Genomic DNA, 18,777 nt, shown 5'->3' on the forward strand with positions numbered 1-18,777 from the left:
AATATTACATGCTGATGCCAGCTCAGCAGGATGGGGCTGAAGAACAGGTGCTGTGGAACTTACAGGAAAAAAGTTAACATAAAACAGGACACAGAGACATTTATCTTAAGTAAAGGTGGGAACTGGGGGACTCAAGGTCTCAGGGACCAAGAGCCCTGCCTCAAGAAACCACACTGCTTTTATTGTGCTCTTTAGATGAGATCAAGTGAGGAGTGGCTATGGGTGGATGATACAGGGTTTGTTTACTATTATATAAGTTCTTTTACTATTTAAAAAGCCACTCAGGTGGTAAAAGGTTAAGCTCTTACTCTGACCTCTAGGCACATAACAGTTCTTAAGCTTAAGTCACTTATGCCTTTAGGTCTTTGTTCTTAAGCTTAAGTCATTTACCAGCACTGTGACTGCTTTTCCAAGCAGGAAGATGGGATAAAGTAAGACGAGAAGATGGGATAAAGTAAAGAAGGACAAGATGGAGTTTTCAAAGAAACATGTCTTGCGACAATTACATAAGAGCCAACTCAGCAAGTACTAATCACTTTCTCACGATCACTTCTCTTCCTATACTTTCCTTGGCTCAATCAACCTTCAATTTTTCCAGTTTAAGCCAAAACTATTAGTCATCATTGTCTTCTTTCTCTCTCATCTAAAATGCAATGGCTCCAGTAATCCTTTTCATCCTATCTGGTACAGAGTTGTGCCTCAAAATTAATATGTTGAAGTCCTAAACTCCCAAAGTGAGATTATTTGCAATAGGGCCTTTAGGGAGGTAGTTAAGGTTAAGGAATATCATAAGCGCAGAGTCCTAATCTGATAGGGCTGGTGTCTACATAAGAGGAAGAGACACCAGAAATAGGAGCATAAGAATAAAGATATCGTCCTCTTTTTCTCTGTGCAGATACAGAGAAGAGGCGATGTGAGAACACAGCAGGAAAGCAGCTGTCTATAAGCTGGGAAAGAGCCTCACCAGAAACCAGCCCTTGTCCCTTGATCTTGGACTTCGATCCTTCAGAACAATGTCTATTGTTAAAGCCACCCAGCCTGGGATATTTTGTTATGGCAGTCCAAGCACACTAATATACTGTCTTTCACAGAATCTCACCAGCTATTACGTCTTTGTCTGCCTCCAGCCTGCTCTGAGCCATCATTATCTTGCCTATATGATTGCAATTACCTCACAGCTGGCATCCCCTTTCCATCTTTCTCCCCTTCAGTTAGTCTCAGCATAGCATCCAGAGTGAGCCTCTAAATTGAAAGTCATTCTTGCTTATAATCCTTGCTATTACCCTCAAAGCAGAGTATGAGCCAAAGTGCTTAAACTGATTTGACCTCCCCTTACTTCTGGTAACTCATATACTACTACTATCACTCATGCAACTTCAGTTACAGTGGCCTCATAATAGAACCTTGAGTATGCTAACTGTCTTTCTATATCATGACTTTACATCATCTCCTCCTTTTCTGAGAGTTTTCTTGAAGATATCTGCATGGGGTTTCCTTCAACTCTCATCCCTCATTCTTTGCCCAAGTTACACTTTTTACCTGAGCTCTTCCCTGACACTCTCTGTCACTTTGACCTCTTCCCATGCTGTGATTTCCTCTTTTTCCTAAGCTTTCTTATTTCTTCATAGCACTTAACTCCCATCGAAGTTACTGTATGTATTACTTATTTTCTCCTTTTTTGTAAATTGTGTATTTTGCTTATATGTCGTTTATCAGGTATATTAGTTTTTCTATTGCTGCCTTAACAAATTGCTCTAAAATTAACTTAGAATGAAACAAACTTATTCTATCAACTTCTGTAGTTCAGAGGTCCAGATACGGCACAGCTCAAGTGAATTCTCTGCTTAGGGTCTTAGGAGGCTGATGTCGAGCTGTCGGCAGGGCTGCATTACTTTTTGGAGGCTCTGAGGATGAATCTGCTTCCAAGCCTATTCAGCATGTTCACAGATTTAAGTTTCATGTAGTTGACAGGCTAAGGTTTTTTCTTTGCTGATTTTCAGAGGAGGATTATTTTCCACTTCTAAAAGCCACTTACACAACCTGGCCCCTTTCATCTTCAATGTTAGCAATAGTTGGTGGAGTTTTTATCATGCTTCTAGTCTTTCTGACCTCTCTGTCTGCCTGCTTCCTTACTTTTCTGTTACTTCTAGCCAGAGAAAATTCTCTGCTTTCAAGGGCTTATGTGTTTAGTTTGGGCCCATTCCAATAATCCAGGATCATCTCCATATTTTAAGGTCCATAACCTTAATTACATCTGCAAATTCTTTTGGCTATGTAGTGTAACATATTCAGATGTTCCAGAGATTAGGTCTTAGACCAGTATGGAGGCTATTCTTCTGCTTCCACATGGTTTATAAATTTGTGTGTGCTGTATTTTTTTTTCATAATGCCCAGTTGAGATTCAATGCAAAGTAATATATATTTAATAAATTTTAATAGTATACTCAAAAAATCCTTAGTTTAACATTGAAATATCAATTTAATATATTCTAGCATTGCTTAAAATAACAGTCCAAATTAAACTGCTACATTCTTTCTAACTTACTGTCCAAATATTTTAGATTAATTTTAGTACTATCATTTGTCTTAGAAGCTCCAAGAATTATAATGAAATTTAGTGCTTGGCATTGTTACCAAGGAATTTATCATTTACTAAAAGGCATAAAGAAAGGTCAGAAATAACTATAAAACAGTATGTGATATGATATGTCATGAAGGGATTTATGCTTTTTGAATATTATGAGACTATGTGGTCATAATGGTGAGAAGAATAAGGAAAGGTTTATCGAAAAATGTGACTTGAAGAATTAAAGTAATTTCAAAGATATGCTGGGGGGGGAAAAAGACACCCCTAATTAGAGTAAAATATAATAAAGATGTAAGTAACTACAGGGCTTATTTGAAGGAGAGCAAGCAGGATTTGTGAATTTTCTGAAAAATTATAGTAATGAAACAGAAAGAGATAGGAGTCTGGAAACAATTACATTAACAATATGTATTTATTAGTATCTCTGTAGACCATGAACCATTCAATGGGCATATAACACAACAGAGAAGAAAAAGGAAGTTCAAATAGGTGGACACAAATAAAAACAAATACAAAAATATATAATCTACCAGTCATATAGAAGATAGGAATCCCTGCTATAGCACAATGGGATTGGCAGCATCTCGGCAGCACTGGGATGCAGGTTTGATCCTTAGCCCTGCACAGTGGATTAAGGATCTGGCACTGCCACGGCTGTGGCATAGGATGCAACTGTGGCTCAGATCTGACCCCTGTCCCCAGAACTCCATATGCTCTAGGGCAGCCAAAAGGTACAAAAAAAAATCCTGTTGTGAAAGCTCAGGGTGTCAGAGGGTCATGCTCATTTGCATTAAGGTGGTCAGGGAAGGCTTTTCAGGGAATTAAGCATTTAAGGATATATTTGAAACCATGTGATGAACTGAGGCATGCTAGTCTCTAAAGGAACTGGCTTCCAGGGGAAGAAACTGAATGTTCAAGGATTTGAGATGAAATAATCCAGGAATAGGTTTAATCTATTTGCAAAACAGAAGGAAGACTCATTTACCAGAAACAAGAATATTATGCATTGGAGAGAAGAGTGGAAGGAGATGCCATCATAAAGGCATTTACATCCTTGTTTTGGAGGAACCTGACTGAAAGAGTGAAGAATTCTGTTTAGTTTGATAAACAGGGGGTCATCATTGAATTACAAAAAAATAATTCAAAGCAATTTTTTTTTTTTTTTTAAAGAAGATGTCTGGAAACAATATATATAGTGTGAGGTTGGGCTGGAACAGATTAGGGGCAGGAGACAGATTGTGGGGTACGACAGTGATCTGGTCAAGAAGCAGAACATTTGCACTTGCAGACATGGTGATGATTTAAAGTCAAACAGGAAGGGAGACATTGTAGAGGACCCCTGAGAGAAGACGGAAAGGAAGAAACAGGAATAAAATCTGATAAAGAATTTCCAAACTTAAGTAAATGGAAGTTAGGGTGGAAGGCTCCTGTGGGCCAAAGAAAACATTTAATAAACAATAATCTTTAATAAAAATATTTTATATGAGGTGCTGTTTGCATATAGTATCTTACACCACTTGTGAGTGCCTTGGGTTCTTGCTTGGCTCCATGTTCTCCTTGGCCTGATTCACATAGAAACAGGTGCAGCACCTAATTCACTTTAGCATCTGCAAAATTCCACCACCTGAAGCTGTGCCTAACATCTTGACCCTCTCCTCCTCAAGACCCCCATTTTGAGATGGAGATTTTAATTAACTCCCACTCTCTTCAGTGAAGTGAAAAATATATTAGCAAATCACTACCCAGGTTTTATGCCATAAATTATTTGAAGAGTTTATATAGAAAAAAAATGTAAAAGAATGAATGATGATCAGAACAACCACAAGCACAGATTAGAAGTTATACACCTGAAGAGACAAAGATGGGGATTGGGATTCCTCCAGATCACAGGCAATTTAAATAAAAAGGTTAAGAAAAGCATAACCAAATAGTCCTTGTTTATAGTGTTAGAACAGTATATGTTTTTCTAGGAACCTAAGCTTTCCTGGAATTATTTCTGACTTTTTCTTTTGTGGGCTTTTATCTTAGTGACAATGAACGGCTTAATATACAATAACCTCAAACATCTTTCCTCCACAAATGTAATCATGATTTTATGATTTTAAAATCTGATTTAATTATCATTTCAGATTTTAAAATCTGATCCTCATTAGGTCCTTTGAAGAAAAATGAAATTATGAAAAAAAAAAGTGAAGCTCAGAAAAACTGGGAAGTTGAAATCAAGAAAAGTAAGTAGTAATCTACTTTTATCATGGTAGAAAATACAAAATTAAATTACAAATATACAAGTTTACAGCTTTCAAATCGTCCAGCTTATTCCTCCCTAGTGGAATGGATGGACAACTATGGAATAAGATGTCATCTGCTATCAGAAGGTTGGGCATGAAAACTTTGGTCTATTTTTTTTTCTGAAGTTTGGAAGGGATATCTGAGATATCACATTTTATCCTTAGGTACCATTATATTTCTTATTACGCAGGACAGATAGCCAACACTATTCAGCCATTTCTGCTTTCATACTGATAAATTTATGGTTACCCAATACTATCAGGCATCCATGTTCTAGGATATTTAAAATCTATCCCCATAAATATTTCTTATATCTATAGATTAAAAACTCATAACAACCTGTGTGTCCATTTCTATGTGTATTATTTTTATTTCTTTGTAATTATTTCTCTGGATTCAATTTCCTTCTTGCTGATATACATCCTTCAGTAGTTTGTTCATTGAGTGCTACAGGCGGTGCATTTCTCACTGTTTTTATGTTGTAGTTCATTTTAGTAATATGTCTTTTATCACTCCCAGGTTTTAATATTATCATAGTATTAATGTTCACTACACTCCTATAACATATTTTGATTTGATTTTTTAAAAATAATCTGAGAATGCATATTTTCTCTAGGCCTTCCAAACAAATTTCAGTTACTAACAAGCAAATCAAATTAGAACAATTTCTGAACCATATATTCAACAGGCCAGTAGTTTAATCTCCTAATCTTTGTTTTTTGTTTCATAAGAAGTTAAATTTTGGTTTTCCAGACATATGTATTTCCTATTTTTTCTGTCATTGCAATGTATTTGGAGATAATGGGGAAATTAAAAGCATGAAATCATAAAATTAATTCTGAACTGTACATGCATTGGTAATATGCTACTTTTTTATGAACTCTCCAACATGATATTGATAAAAAGCTCAATATTTCCTTTTTGAAATGCTTTAATATTTATTAAATTTCAAAAATTATATTTTAGATAAGTGAAAAATAAATATATTTTAATGTAAAGATTTCAAATGAATATGTATTGGTACAATGTTTTGTTTGGGGGAGGGATTTGCTCCCAAGCAATTCTGCTCAGTATTAATGCCAAGGCCTCCTCCTCTCCATCATCTTTGCTCTTTTGCATGTCAGGTACTTAAGCATTTAATTTGGTAAGTGTGAGGATTTGAGTGACTGGGTTATTAAAAATGTATATCTACTTACAGCAGTTCAGATGGGTTTCAGCCAGGTTCTGAGGCATTGACAGACATTATTCAGGTAGAAAATTTAAAATCAAATTACTGGAAACTATCTGTGGAAGGCACACACCCCACAGCTAATAGAGGTTTAATGATAGAGCATTACATATATTTTAGGGCTCTGTCCAGACAAGGAGTTTATAAAGTTTCTAAATGTAGTCTTCTGGCTCCAACCTCCAGGGTCAGCCCCACCCCCCACCCCTGTACACCCAAGCAGCTCTTCATGGAGCTCCCTGGAACCAGGAAGTCTAGTTCATTTCATATTTTGATTTAAAGTACTATTATGACATCAACTCAAGACTTGATTCCTTCAGTTTGTCTCTTTGAATTCTCAGGAGTTTCTCTTGCAAGTCAACATTTTAAATACTGATTACAAAAAAAAAAACAAAAACAAAAAACTCTCTTGTTCCAGCTTGGATAATTCTTCTCCTTTAGATATGTGAACATTGCAAACTGACTTGATCTAACTCAAGAACCTCTGTTCTTCCCACCATGGCAAGCTCCCTTCTTTTTGGCCTCAGCCTATGGTGAATCAGAAAGAATTAGTGATCTGGAAAAGAACAATGCTTAATATTTCAAGTTAATATCTCTCTTAATAATGGTCTTAGACAGTTTCTATATACATCTCATTCCAAGCAAGGATAAAACTTGCATCAGTGCCTTATATACTGATATCCTAAAAATAGCATGCATATGCATTTTACAAACAATAGAGCAAATTTAAAAAATCAAAGAATGTTCTTCTGTAGTCAATTAACTTATCACTCTGTTTAGTAGAACTACAGCTAAACATCAGTGTTTTTGCAGATTCAGCAAATATGCTAGCATTTACCAGATCAGCTTATGATCAGCTTTTGGAAGATTTCCAATATCACTACTTACCTAAATGACATTTGAGGTGGTGGCACTTAATGAGGTACATGTAATACAGGGCTTAACTCATGACATCTCCCAGGCAGAAAATGCTTTATTAGCTGATCCTGTTCTATGAATATCAATTGATTTTCCCTATGGTTAGGAAAATTGGCTCTTCAACTATACTTAAAGATAGAGTTAACTGGATCCATCTAGCAAATTAGAGTAGATTTGCTTGCATAAATGACAGCATAAATGGGAAAGGGTACTTAAGTCTAGTGATCTTTGTCCCTAGGCATCATGTTTATCGATTGCCCTACATTTAGGTCAGAAAGAAAGGTCTTACCTTACAGTTTATAGAGACCCTGGAGTTTAATCACTTTGATACAAGCATTAGGTAATTCTTTTTTGAAAAATGAATTCCTTAAATGTCAAAGCTTTAGCTCTAATAGACTAGCACCTTGAAAAAAAATTATCCAAATTTCCTGTTTCTAGATTAAACTGTCTTTGATCCATAAATGCAAATAGTTTTCAGTTACTATTATAGTTATTGATGTTCCTGAGCATACACTGGAGGTCTGAGGCTGTATCACTCAAATGGAGAGGGTAAAGGAAGCATGAGGTTTTCCCTTTTTATTGAAATTCTTTCAACAAAGGAAGGGAGATCAAGACAAAGGAAGAGGTATAGGGAGAAACAGAGAAAGGCAGAGAGTGAGAAATAGAGAAAAGAGAAATATTGATTGCAGTTAATTAAAATTCTGTAATCCAAGTTTCAGAACAATGTGTCTTCAGAAAAGGGAAATTTACGTGTAGGTATGGTAAAGAGGATATGGTACTAGAGGAAATTTGACTTGAGCTCAGTGTTTAAGGATATATAGGATTTAATTAGAGAGGAAAGAGAAACTGCTTCTAATTTAGTAAAGAGTATTAGTAAACTTCATGAAGTAAAAATAGGGAACAGAAATAAAGGTTACCTGACTGATATGAAAGCCAGTCTGAGACATGGTACTGCTGAGTTGTACTTGGTTAACTATTAAACTTCTTTTAACTTCATATTTGAAGCCTTACATAGAAAATGTATGACCCTATATTTTGTACACAGAATAGTGATGCAAGCGTAGAAATTATGTTATATTGAAGAATGAACAGGAAATGAGGTGGTGCTTGTGAAAAGTATTCTTAAGACTATACTTCTCATTGTTTTTATATGCTAATTTTTAATTATAATATTGATGGTTTTCTTGGAAAGAGATTAACAAGAAATATAAAAATTGCCAGTTAACATGTGTCTGGGTTATTACACATGACATCAAGGGTAAAAGCAAAAACAAAACAAAACAAAACAAACAAACAAAACTCACAAAACTGGGTAAGAATTATAAGTAATTTGGGATTTAGTAAAGGGATAACTATTTCCCATGGAGTCAAATGGTAGACATTGCTTAAAAATAAGGAATAACTCATTACTAAATGTACTTAAACAAAGGGGAAATTTTCTTTAGACAATGGATGCTATGGAAGTAAACCTGACGTTATTTTAGATAGCATCTAGGGTTCATCCTCTAAAGAATCTAATATTTTAAAAGTAGATTCATTGTGATAAATCAAATTGTAGAAGCCATGGGAATAATTATTAAGGATTTCATTCTTAATGCTATAACCACAAAGGAAAGAATCTAAATGTTATTAAAAAAAAAAAAAACAAACACAACAGAGTTGCAGTTATTAACAGAAGGCTGCTAATCCAGCAGTAACATAAAAAGTTAGAAACAAACTTTTGAGAATATGTTCTTCTGAAAGAAGATTATCAATTATATTGATTATATAACTCTGGTTGTGTTGGGATCTTGTTTTCAAGCTAAGGGGGAAGCATGAGAAAGATCGTAAAGAATATCTTGATTTGAGTACTAATAACATGGATGTGTTCAATAAGCCTTGTTATTTTTAGGTCTGAAACATCATAGAGCAAACTATATATATTTTTTTCTGATATAAAAAGACATTTTTTTATGTTTGTATTTTAAATCATTTTTCTTTGGGATAATTTTGGTTGTTATTTAAAAACGTGGAGACAGGTAGAGGCAAACGTGTGACATCATATGTGAACTGTATACAAATGCTTACAAAGACACGTGGGAGAACTTAAGAGATGCTTTAATAGGCGTCATTCATATGCATGCAGTAGAGAGCTCAAATTAAGCAGTTTAAATGATGATAACACTCATTGTCACATATAACAAGAAGTTCTAAGATATTTATATTATTCAGTGTATTAATTAGGCATCTTGTCAACATCATGTCATCATCAGAAATGCTTTTTATCCTTCTAAGTCTCATACTCAATGTATTGCTTTGATCTATGGGCTATTTTCCCTTGTGGCTACCAGATGGCAACATCAAGACCTGACAATTTTAGAGGTAAGATAAAAGATCATATGTTCCTTGTGTGTTTTTAAGAGTTAAGAGCTTTTTCAGAAGACACATCACACTCTAGTAGATTTTCTAGCTATCACATTTCATTGGTAGAAGTTGGTAACCTGAGCATTCCATAAACCTGTTACCTTCTAAGGACTAGGGCAACCAAGGTCGACTTAAATAATGAGAATTTAAACATGAATCATGTGTAAGTAATGCAGATCTTACCAGTAAGATAAAAGGAGGGAATGGCTGCTACCTAAAAAATATATGACAATTTATCTTTAACCAATGAGTTGATCACATATATTTCTTCTCCATTCCATTGCTGCAGATAGTTTCTTACTGAGCCAAAGCTCTTGGAATAAAAATACAAGAATTAAGAAATAGAACAACACCTAAATTTATTACCACTATGATCTAAGCAATTTGCCTTGGCAAATGAAAACTAAAAATAAACACACTGTAATGTGCTCATAATCCTGCCTCTTTTTTAAAAATGTTAGCTAGAGAGACATTCCATAATTCAACAGATATCTGCCTATGTGAAAAAGTGTACACAATGTACATGCAGGCAAACTATCTCTCTCTTTCTCACTCTGTCACGCACACACGCTCACACTGACACATGAACATTTAAATATCTAGCAACCAGCCAACTCTAGGCTTATATTTTTAGTATCTGGGCTATGAATACAAAGACATTATAATTGACTCAAGTGCCTGTAGTTAAATGTAAGATGAGTTAGGTAAACCTTAGCATATGCTTACCCCTACAATGTATACTTTCTGAATTCTAGAATCTGGAAAAGTAGAGAAAAGTTTCCTTATTCATTAAAAAGTCTGATGCACCGATCTATTAAGAAAATTACAAATTTACTATACTTTTATTTTGCATGTGTTCCAGTGTTGTTCAAGTGGTGAATTTTAGCACTGCACATCTATTATTATCATTCTGATATTAAAATATGTAGTTATGTCAGTTTCAATGATAAATAACAGAGCAATTTTGTTTAAATAGAATTCATAATATGATTATTGTAATTTGCCCTATTATTGTTTCCCCATGATAAATACATTTATAATCTTAGTATATAATAAAATGACATCTATACCAGTCTATGAAAAGCTGAATTAAAGCTTTCCTGGGTTTTTTTTTAATGTATTTTTTAGGAATTCCCTGCAGAGGAGTGGGTTCAGGATCTGGCATTGTCACTCCAGCTGCTCAAATTGCTGTTGTTCTGCAGGTTCAGTCCCTGGCCCCAAAATTTCCACACGCCTTAGGCATTGCCAAGAAAAAAAAAAGCAAATGTATATCTTTTTTAAAAGTCTTTACTATGGGAATGCATCTCAGATCCCAAAATGTTTATATCCTTTATATTTTAGTATATTTCTATGAATATTTATATTCACAATGACAACCAAGTGTTATGGAAATTTTCACAATATATACTAATCATAGAGAATTAAATTTTGTTTTCTAGTTAAGTCATTTAAATATAAAATATTTTCCAATCAAATTACTTTTTTAAATATGGAGATAGCAGATAATCTGGGACAGGTCCAGATTGGCAGAGCTTGAAGCTTACTTTGGAGAGGCCTTTTTGAAAGAAAAAGAATTCAAAATTATAAAAAATAAATATAAAATAAAACTTTGGCATGAAGGTAAAATATTTATTTAAAATAATAAATGAAAACCACAAAAATTACTACAACCTACCAATCGTAGATTTGTACCAATCCTTGCATAAAAATACTTTCTCTCTGCAATCAACTTTCTTTCCCTACCTAGAATATTTCACAACTATAAACAAAAGCTAATACAGGAGTCTCCTCTTATCAGCAGTTTCTCTTTCTATCATTTCAGTTACCCTTGGTCAAAAAGAGCCCAAAACTATTAAATGGAAAATTCCAGAAATAAATGATTCATACTTTTTTACATTGTGTGTGACATTTTGAGCAGCCTGATGAAATCTTGAGCAGCCCAGCTTCATTCCACAAGGGATGTGAATCATCCTGTTGTTCAGCAAGCATATCCAGCCATTAGTAACTTAGTGTCCCTCTTGGTTAGAAGAGGTACCTTTATTGTATCCAATGCTTGTGTTCAAGTAACACTTACTTAATAGTGGCCCCCAAAGAGTAGTGATGCTGGCAACTGAAATATGCTAGAGAAGCTGCAAAATGTTTCCTTTAAGGAAAAAGGATGTGTTCTTAACTTTAATAAGAAAAGAATAAAAACTATATGCTGAGGTTGCTAAGATTTACTGTAAGAACAAATCTTTCATCTGTTACATTGTGAAAAAGGAAAAAGAAATATATTAGTCTTACTGTTGCACCTCAAGCTGCAAAAGTTACAGCCACAGTGTGTGATGGGCTTAGTTAAAATGAAAACAGCAATCAGTCTGTACAATAAGACACTTTGAGAGGGAGACCACATTCATGTAACATTTTACTGCAGTTTATTGTTACAATTGTTCTAATTTATTATTAGTTATTATTTCTAATATCTTACTGTGCCCAATTTATCAATTGAACTTTACCATATGTATGCACCTATAGGAACAACATAGTATATACAGAGTTTGGTACTATTCATGGTGTTTCAGGCATCCACAAGGGGAGGTCTTAGAACAAATTCCCTGCAAATAATTGGAGAGGGTGTTGTAATCGTCGAGACCTATCCACATAAGAGACTCAGAAACTTAAACTTTTGCATTTTGGTATATCCTCTTCTGATTGTAACTATAAAATAATTAGTGTCTTTTATTTAGAAATAGAAAACTAGTTGCTCTTCTTTTTTGTACGGACAGGAAACTACTGTGTATTCAAATAGAAATGCATCTCAGCAAATATAAGTGAATGCATAAGAGGCCTGTCAAATTAATTTGTTACTAATATCTTTCCCTCCTTTTATCTTTCTTGTTTGCATTGACCTTTATAATCTTTTGATTTCTACATTTCTGTAAATATGATTTGAAGAATAAAATTTAACATATACTTATCCTCCAATACTTGTGTGAGCCAATTGTCATATATTCCAGTAAAATATTAAGTTAATATAAAAGTAAAATGTCTTATTGAACAATATTTTAATATTTAATTCTCTTATGGCTATTATTATTTAAAAAAGATAGGGACACTATATATATATAAGAATAGGACCAGGGATAATTATATGAATAAAATTTCTTAGTAGAGAACTAAACAAGTAACTTATTCATTTTTTCCTATTTTTTATTTTTATTTTTCTATTTCAAGTGTTTTTATCTTTTTTTAAAAATTTCCCCAATATATCATTTTTTTCCTACTGTACAGCATGGTGACCCAGTTACACATGAATGTATACATTCTTTTATCTCACATTATAATTGGATTAAGAAAATGTGGTATATGTACACAATGGAATACTATTCAGCCACTAAAAGAACATTTTTTTTCCTATATTTATTTATTTATTTATTTATTTTTCCTGCTGTACAGCATGGGGATTAAGTTATTCTTACATGTATACATTTCCCCCTACCCTTTGTTCTGTTGCAATATGAGTATCTAGACATAGTTCTCAATGCTACTCAGCAGGATCTCCTTGTAAATCTATTCTAAGTTGTATCTGATAACCCCAAGCTCCTGATCCCTACCACTCCTTCCCTCTCCCATTGGGCAGCCACAAGTCTATTCTCCAAGTCCATGATTTTCTTTTCTGTGGAGATGTTCATTTGTGCTAGATATTAGATTCCAGTTATAAGTGATATCATATGGTATTTGTCTTTGTCTTTCTGGCTCATTTCACTTAATATGAGAGTCTCTAGTTCCAGCCATATTGCTGCAAATGGCATTATGTCATTCCTTTTTCCTGTTTTTAAAGCACATTAACATAATATATGTTCACATTTTAATTTGAATATTACCAGAATATGTAAAAAGTTTTGAAACCATGCTATGAATATACTTGAACATTATATTAATTCAAGAAGTCAGCTAAAATAGATAGTTATATATTAAAATTTTTCACTTACCAGTATAATTCTTGAGAGTTAGGAATTTATGATACATAATTTCACTTTGGTGCAATTGTATTTAGAGAACTTTTCTTTTTTATGATTTTATTACATTTATAGTTGTACAATGATCATCACAACCAAATTTTATAGCATTTCCATCCCAAACCCCAGCCCATCCCTCCACCTGCCAACCTGTCTCATTTGGAAACCATGAGTTTTTCAAAGTCTGTTCTGCAAAGTTCATTGTGTCCTATTTTTAGATTCCACATGCATGTGACAGCATATGATGTTGGTGTCTTGCTGTCTGACTAACTTCACTTAGCATGATAATTTCTAGGTCCATCCATGTTGCTACAAATGGCACTATTTCTTTCCTTTTAATGGCTGAGTAATGTTCCATTGTGTATATGCACCACATCTTCTTTATCCACTCCTCTGTTGATGGACATTTAGGTTGTTTCCATGTCTTGGCTATTGTATATAGTGCTACAACGAACACTGGAGTACATGTATCTTTTCGAGTCATGGTTTTCTCTGGATAGATTCCCTGGGCATCTATCTAGAGAAATTTTCTTTAACTTGCTCGATAAGCTGTAGTTCTATATTATCACTCAGCCAACTATGGCAAGATAGTGTGGTAGCAATAAATGAACACTGAAAAAGAACAGTAAAAATGTAATATTTAACTTTTAAATCATGCTAAACATTTTAGTTATCATTGTACAACAATTATGATGAGGTTAAAATTTTTCATCTATGGTAAACATTAATACAATTTTAGACTTTATAAATAAAAATAGAGAGATATAAACACATTTTAATATTTTAGACCCTATGAGCTCCATCCCTGTTCAGATACTGTATTGGATTTTATCATTCAATAAGATGTAAGAGAAGTACAAACATTTGATTTATTACATACTCAAGATTGGCAATAAGTACATATCCATCAATGATTATTTTAAATGTAAATATACCAATAAGTTAATTAAAAGACAAAGTGGCTGAATGCATATAAAAACAAGACCCAATTTGTATGCCCTAGAAGAGGCTCACTTCAGATTTAAAGACATACACAAACTGAAAATATTACTCTTAAAAATAGATGCAAGAATGATAAAATATGAGCAAAATTCAAAAATACATTAAAAGGGTTATATATCATGATCAAGTGGGATTTCGCCTGGTGAAGTTAGGATGGTTCTGCAAGTTGATAAATGTGATAAATTATATTAAAAATAAATAAAAAAAATAATATGACCATCTCAATAGTACACAAAAGCTCTTGAGAAAATTCAACATATACTTATGATAAAAACTCTCTCAAATTGTGGGCATTAGAGGCAACATACCTCAACATAATAAAGGCTGTATATGACAAGCCTATAGCCAACATCACGCTCAATGATAAAAAGCTAAAAATAGTTTCTCTAAGATAGGAACAAGACAATGATTCCACTCTTGTCACTTTTTAAATATACAGCATTGGAAGTCCTTGTCATGGCAATAAGACAAGAAAAAAGAAATAAAGGAAATCCAAATTGGAAATGAAAAAATAAAACCGTCACTGTTTGCAAATGACATGGTACTATACATAGAAAAAAAAGTAAAGTAGCCACTAAAAAAACTCTTAGGAAAAATAAATACATAAACAAAAGTTGCAGGATACAAAAATAACACACAGAAATCTGTTGCATTTCTATACACTCTCAGAAAGAGAAATTAAGAAAACAATCCCATTTACAATTACATCAAAAGAATAAAATACCTAGGAATAAATCTAACCTAGGAAGTAAAAATCCTATACTCAGAAAAATGTAAGATATTAACACAAGTGAGGATGATAAGTTATAACATGCTTGTGGATTGGAAAAAATTAATATTGTCAAAATGACCATACTTCCCAAGGCAATCTACAGATTCAGTGCAATTCCTATCAAAATACCAATGGTATTTTTCACAGGACTAGGAAAATAATTCTAAAATTTGTATGGAAACACAAAATACTGTGAATAGTCAAAACAATTTATAAAAGAAAAATAAAGCTGGAGTTATTACATCCCTCAGTTTCAAACTATACCATAATGAAAACAGTATGATGTTGGCACAAAAACAAACACTTTGATCAATGGAACAGAATAGAAATTCCAGAAATTAACCTATGCTTATATGGGAAATTAATGTATGACAAAGGAGCCAAAGATATACAATGGGGAAAGACAGCTTCTTCAATAAATGGTGTTGAGAAAACTGGATATCTACATGTAAAAGAATCAGTCTGGACTACTTTTCATATCATATACAAAAATAAACTCAAAATTGATTAAAGATTTAAATGCAAGACCTAAAACCATAAACTCCTGAAAGAAAATACACTCAGTACATTCTTTGATATCAATCTTAGCAATAAACATTTTTTTTTATTTGTCACCTCAGGTAAGAGAAACAAAAGCAAAAATAATAAATGGAACTACATCAAACAATAAATCTTTTGCACAGTGAGGAGATTTACTAACAAAAATATAGGTAGCCTACTGAATTGGAGAAGATATTTGGGAATGCTATATCTGATAAAGTATTAATATCAAAGTACACAAAGAGCTCATACAACTCATCATAAAAAAAGCAACAAATTAAAAAATGGGTAGAGAATCTGCATGGACATTTTTCAAAATAAAACATACAGATGGCCAAAAGATGCATAAAAAGTTGCTCAACATCACTAATCATTAGGGAAATGAATATCAAAACCATGAAATATCACCTCACATCTGCCATCATGGCTATCATCAAGAAGGAAACAAATAATGCATGTTGGTGAAGATATGGGATAAAAGAAGCTCTCTTGTACCATTGGTGGGATTATAAACAGATAGAGCTGCTATGGAAAATAGTATGGAGGTTCCTCAAAAAATTAAAAATAGAACTATATAAGCCAGCAATTTCACTTATTTGTATTACACACACACACACATGCTGCACAAAAACATTAAGTAGAAAGATAGTATGCAACCCAATGTTCAGTGCAGCATTATGTACAATAGCAAAGATGTGTAAACAAACTATGCATTCATCAGGAGATGAATGGAAAAAGAAGATGTGGTATATATAAAATATAGCATATTATTTAGCCATTTAAAATGAAATCTTGACATCTATAACAAAACGAATGGTTGTAGAGGGTATTATGCTAAGTGAAATAAGTCAGATAAAGATAATTATTGCATGACCACGCTTTTATGTGGAATCTAAAAAATGAAACAAACATACAAAACAAAATGGAGATGGGATAAAGATGGCAGAATAGAAGGACTGAAGCTCAACTTCTCTCCTAAAAACAACAAAATTTACAACCAAATGCTGATCAATCTTCAACCAAATGGACCAGAAACTTTCAAAAAGATATCCTACTCCAGAAGACAAAGGGGAGGTCACATCAAGAAGTAGGAGGGGCAATTATGTGATGTAAGCAACCCCATACCTCCTGGGTGGGAAGCCCCACAGACTGGAAAGTAATTGTATCACAGAGACTCACCTACAGGAGTGAGAGTTCTGAGCCCCACATTAAACTCCCACGTGTGGGGATCTGGCACTGGGAGAAAGAGCCCCGGAGCATCTGGCATTGAAGGCCAGTGGGACTTATGTGCAGGAGGTCCAGAGGACTGGGAGAAAAGGAGACCCCATTCTTAAAATGAACACACGGACTTTCACATGCACTGGGTCCCAGAGAAAAGCAAAAGTCTCCAAAGGAATGTGGGTCAAACCTGAATGCAGTTTTTGGAGGACCTCCTGGGAAAACAGGGGTGAATGTAGCTTGTTGTTGGGGAAGGACATTGGAAGCAAAGCTCTTGGGAATACTCAGCAGCTTGTCTTTCTCTGGAGGTGGCCACTTGGGGAAAATCTGGCCCCACCCATCAGAGCTGAGGCCCCAGGGCAATAAACAATCCAGGTGGGATCACAGCCCTGCCCCTCATTAAACAGGATACCTAAAGACCCCTCAGGCACACAGCTGCCTCTAATCTCACCCAGAGACAAAGCCCCACCCACCAGAGGGATAGGAACCAGCTCCACCTATCAGTGGGCAGGCAACAAACAGTCCCTCCCCTCAGGAAGTCTACAGCAAGCCTCTGTACCAACCTCAGACACAAGGGGGGGCACCAGAAGTAAGAGAGGCTACAACTCTATTATCTATAAAAAGGTCACCATACCAAAAACCTATAAAAATGAAAAGACAGAGAACTATAACTCGGATGAGGGAGGAAGAAAAAACTGCATAAAATCAGCTAAGTGATCAGGAGATTCTCAGCCTCCAGGAGAAAGACTTTAGACCGTTGATGCTGAAGATGATGCAAGACACTGGAAATAAACTGGAGGCAAAGATGGATAATTTCAGGAAACATTGAGCAAAGAGATACAAGATATAAAACTTAAACAAGAGATGCAAAATATAACTGAAGTAAAAAATTCATTAGAGGCAGCCAACAGCAGAATACAGGAGGCAGAAGAACAAATAATTATGCAAGGTGGAGGACAGATTTAGTGGAAATCTGGATGCAGAACAGAAAAGAGAAAAAAGATTGACGACAAATGAAGAGAGTCTCAGAGAACTCTGGGACAACGTTAAATGCACCAACATCCATATTATAGGGGTGCCATAAGAGAGAGAGAAGGGGACAGAAAAATATTCCAAGAGATAATAGCTGAAAACTTCCCTAACATGGGAAAGGGACCACTCACTCAAATCCAGGAGCTCAACGACTACTATATAAAATAAACCCAAGGAGGAATACCCCAAGAAACATATTAATCAAACCGAGCAAAATTAAAGACAGAGAAAATATTGAAAGCAGCTAGGGAAAAGAAAAAAATAACATACAAGGGAATCCCAATAAGATTATCAGCAGAAGGCCAGAAAGGCGAGGCATGACATACTTAACGTGATGAAAGGAAAAAACCTCCACCCAAGATACTTTACCCAGCAAGCCTTTCATTCAGAGTTGAAGGAGAAATCAAAAGTTTCACAGATAAGCAAAAGCTAAGAGAATTCAGCAACACTAAACCAGCTTTACAACAAATACTAAAGGAACTTTTCTAGACTGAAAAGAAAAGGCCACAACAAGAAACAAAAATACCACAAATGACAAGGCTAACCAGTAAAGGTATACATACAGTAAATATATGAAATCTCCCACACACAAACTCAGAAATGTCACCAAAATCAGAAATCTTGAGAAGGATACAAATGCAGGACACTGGAGATGCACTTGCAATTAAGAGAACAACAACTTAAAACAATCTTGTACATATACAGACTCTTATATCAAAATTTCAGAATAACTGCAAACCAAAAATATATAATTCATACACACACAAATGAGAAAAATCAACTCAAATACAAC

Source organism: Sus scrofa, chromosome 13 (genome assembly GCF_000003025.6).
Source record: "Sus scrofa isolate TJ Tabasco breed Duroc chromosome 13, Sscrofa11.1, whole genome shotgun sequence".
NCBI classification, from domain to species: Eukaryota; Metazoa; Chordata; class Mammalia; order Artiodactyla; family Suidae; genus Sus; species Sus scrofa.